The sequence below is a fragment of the Ovis aries genome, chromosome 1 (assembly GCF_016772045.2).
Source record: "Ovis aries strain OAR_USU_Benz2616 breed Rambouillet chromosome 1, ARS-UI_Ramb_v3.0, whole genome shotgun sequence".
NCBI classification, from domain to species: Eukaryota; Metazoa; Chordata; class Mammalia; order Artiodactyla; family Bovidae; genus Ovis; species Ovis aries.
In genome coordinates, this window is record NC_056054.1 from 109,093,375 (window position 1) to 109,097,858 (window position 4,484).

Consider the following 4,484-nt stretch of genomic DNA (forward strand, 5'->3'; position numbering starts at 1 on the left):
TTGGGGGGGGGGGCCACATATGCTTGGTGAAGGGCTAACATTACCTGAGCAACCAGAAATAAAATAAAATATCAAAATTATCAGCATTCAGTTCAGTTCAGTCACTCAGTCTGACTCTTTGCGACCCCATGAATTGCAGCACGCCAGGCCTCCCTGTCCATCACCAACTCCCGGAGTTCACTCAGACTCACGTCCATTGAGTCAGTGATGCCATCCAGCCATCTCATCCTCGGTCGTCCCCTTCTCCTCCTGCCCCCAATCCCTCCCAGCATCAGAGTCTTTTCCAATGAGTCAACTCTTCGCATGAGGTGGCCAAAGTACTGGAGTTTCACCTTCAGCATTATTCCCTCCAAAGAAATCCCAGGGCTGATCTCCTTCAGAATGGACTGGTTGGATCTCCTTGCAGTCCAAGGGACTCTCAAGAGTCTTCTCCAACACCATAGTTCAAAAGCATCAATTCTTCGGCGCTCAGCCTTCTTCACAGTCCAACTCTCACATCCATACATGACCACAGGAAACGATTAATTTAATACAATTATAACTTCAATAGTCACTTTGTCATTGACAATGATTGCTTGAGCACAGGGGTGAGTGCCCCAAGGGCTAGTAGTAGAAGCTGTTGCTGCAGACCAGTGTCTCCTCCCCTCTGCACTGCCAGCTCCCACTTGTGCATTGCCCCATATATACTGTGTGTATGTGCATTTAAAAAATCTTTCCCACCACACAAAGTTCTCTCTATTAAACAGATAACAGGGAAGGACAACAACAAAAGCTAAACAAGCCAGTCGCTCACGCTCTCTTTGGGATATGATTATTTCCCTTGAGCATGAAGTATTCAACAATAAAATAAGAAAAGGAAAAGAACGATTTCTTCTGTATAACCCCTAAGCACACAAGCTGAGTTTACTGGGTCAGATTTAACTGTAAGCATTTATACACCTACTTCCAGGCATTGTCATCAGATGTCTCACTGCTTCTTGTCTCCGTGTCTGAGTCCTTAAACTCTGCTCTGCAAGTGCTTCTCCAAGGGGAGAATAAGTTGGAACTTCGACTCTGCAAGAAGCCATTCTTTCCAAAGCCATTTCTTGTCAGCTGCCGTCTTCATGTAGGACTCTCTAAGCTCATCCTCTGTGAGGGGAAGACAATTCTCATCATTTTCAGGATACTCCTGTCATCCCATTGCTTTCAGTAACCTGTGCTCTGCTTCCAAAGAGTGCGAGAGGGCCTCCCGGTCCTCCTTTACAGGGAGCACGAGACCATTCTGGTGGCAGCCTTCCTCCCCATTTTCCTCTGGTTCAGGTGTGCTGTTGCCCTCCGAATCTTCCAACTTCTCACTCTCTCTGCACTCTTAGACGTCGCCATTCCGATCATCCTTCAGAGTCTTCAGGAACTCGCTCTTCCTGTCAGTAGTTCGGCGGGTCAACTTGGTCAGAAGAGAGGAGCTGATCACAATCGGAGGAGTGGTGCTGGCGGACTCTCTTTGGGAGAGCTTAAAACTACACCACCAGCCAGTACTACTGATTTGGTAACAGAGATTGGACTGGTAAAAGCAGACTCTCGGCTAGAGGAAAGGGGTCCTGATTTGTGTTCCATTCTGTTAGCTTTCCAAGCACTGGCCTTGGATGGAGATGGTACAGGCTTAGGAACCAGGTTCTTGTAGACACTTGGAACCATGGTTGACAATTTGTTTCCATTTGCATGGTGAGATCCTGGTGAGGTGAATGCAGCAGAGAAGGCAGCAGCAGGATCGTCTTTGGAAACTTTTTTGATGACTAGCATTTTGGAGGGCTGCTTGGCACTAGGTGGGTTTTCCCACACTCCAGAAGGGGTCCCAATAGGTCTGCATGGCTGATTCTGTTTGCCAGCTTCTGGATTCAAAGAAGGAAAGTGTTCCTCTTCAAACTGCAACTTTTCCAACTTATCTTCTTTCTTCTCTTCCCTAATATCTGTAGGTGGCTTTTCCTAAAAGGCACAGCCTTTCTGGGAATGGAAGCTGCCATTCCAATGGCGATGGTTTCCTGTGCCACCCCCACTATGCTGGCTTATGCCATCATGACCTCGTGAAGAGCCATGCCAACCAGATAGGTTCCCTGTGGTTCCAGCATATGCTCCCTTAGAGACACCAGAGTCCACAGAATCATGGCAGAACAGAGAGGGCTGGTGCCATGAATCTCCTGTTGTTCGAAGAAGTCCATTGTTGAAAAAGCCATCAGAGGAATTATGTCTACGACGGCTTACTCCAAATCTACCATCTCCTCAGGGTAGGTGCGCTCCGTGTTTTTCGAAAGTCACTGTAGGTGACTTAGCTGACTGCGGTGTTGAGAAATTTAGCCAAGCAGGAACAAAGTCATGCTGCACCATTTAGGTCCAGTGTCTCTTTTCAACAAGGTGAGGCATCCAACCTCATGGCCAAGATCCCAGAATATAACCTCTGTGGTCCTGCTTCCTGAACTTCTTGAATTGCCAGCTGGATTTCCACAAGGTTCTCTTGTTAAAAGGGTACTTAATTAGGCTGACCAGCAGAAAGCCTTACGATGAAGCAAAAAGAATCCAGGCTCTGTGTGGATCAATCTCTCAATCCCCTCAATTGCTCATCTTAAACTATCTAGTCCCCAACACGTTTCCAAAAGGGGAAGGGGAAAGGGGAAGGGGGAGGGGAACATAAAAAGTATTTGTTACATTTTTAAAATGGGGGAAAGAGGAAAGAGCTATATCAATGTTCACCTCATTCAACTTCCTTGAGTGATGGCACCATGATGTTGCTTAAAGAGATAATACATGGACATTTGCACAGTGAATGCAAATACTGTTCATAACAAGGTCATAGCTTAGAAAGACAGAATGACTTTTGTTTGGTCAAATAATGTCATTGAAGTGATAGATCAAAAATAAAACACTAATGAGCTATAAAACATCTTCAAAGTAGTCAACTCTAGTAGCAAAACATCCACATTACAAAGCCCTTAATTTATATCTCATTATTCCTACACAGCTGGTAAAAATAGTCTGCAGGTATGAGTTTATATTTGTCTTATCCTTCAAAATCTAAGGACATAAGAAAGCTTGTTAAAAAAACCTAAAAAAAACAAAACAAAACAGGAACTTGATATGCTTTTCCCTCCAAGAATAGCAGCTTTCAAGGCAAATTTTTTTGTATAAAGCTCTCAAATGTTTCTTCTATTTCTTTGGTCTTCACTATTTATAAATTCACAGCAAAACTAAAACAAGTAGAAAGGCAGGGCTTCAGAACAGTCATGGAGAAAGCTCCAAAGTGAGGTTTTCTTCTATTCAGTTTTCTGTATTTCACTCATTCAGCCCATTCCCAGGGACTAAATTGAGTTAATGGAAGGTAATAACAATCTTCTGCTTCAGTAGAGAAGTCACTTTGGATCCATTTTCATTGTTATTCAATCATTTAAAAGGCCACAGGAATCAGGGAGTGGAGGGGCTACAGTTAGGGACCAGTCCTGGTGTCTGAGGGTGCGTTCCCAGCTTCCTGATCCAGCAGAGGTGGAGAGCCCACAACCATAACAAAGGTCTTCCCAAAATCCATCTGTAGGTCTTATTTGGAGAAATGTCTATTTAGGTCTGCTCATTTTTGACTGGTTTGCTTGAATTTTTATTTTTATTTTTAACATTGAGCTGCATGGGCTGTTGTTATATTTTGGAGATTAATTCCTTGCCAGTTGCTTCATTTACAAATATTCCTCTTCGTTTACAAATATTTTCTCACAATGTCAAGCAGAGCCCCTGTTTGAGTTTCCTGAGCCATATAGCAAATTCCTGTTGGCTATCTGTTTTACATATGATAATATGAGTTTCCATGTTACTCTTTCCATGTATGGAAAGACATACATCTCACTCTCTTCTCCCCTCTCCCCATGTCCATAAGTTTATTCTCTATGTCTGTTTCTCCATTGTTGCCCTGTAAATAAATTCTTCAGTAACATTTTTCTAGATCCCATATGTATGCACATTTTGAGTTTATTTTTATGTGTGGTGTTAGGGAGTGCTTTAATTTCATTCTTTTGCATGTGGCTGTCCATTTCCAACACTATTTATTGAAGAGACTGGCTTTTCTATGTTATAGATTCTTACTTCCTTTGTCATGATTAGATGACCATAGGTGCATGACTGAGAACCTCATTTTAAACTGGATAAAATATGAAACAAAGAATGTTCAAACTACTGCACAATTGTACTCATGACTCACACTAGCAAAGTAATGCTCAAAATTCTCCAAGCCAGGCTTCAACAGTACATGAACTGTGAACTTCCAGATGTTCAAACTGGATTTAGAAAAGGCAGAGGAACCAAAGATCAAATTGCCAACATCTGCTGGATCATCAAAAAAGCAAGAGTTCCAGAAAAACATCTACTTCTGCTTTCAGTTCAGTTCAATCACACAGTCATGTCTGACTCTTTGAGACCCCATGGACTGCAGCATGCCAGGCCTCCCTGTCCATCACCGACTCCTGGAGTTT

General features: G+C 43.1%; 1 pseudogene; it reads right to left on the reverse strand.

Moving 5' to 3' along the window:
- Window positions 1-711: 711 nt before the first annotated feature.
- Window positions 712-3,544, reverse strand: LOC101111142 (vasculin-like protein 1; annotated as a pseudogene).
- Window positions 3,545-4,484: the final 940 nt, after the last annotated feature.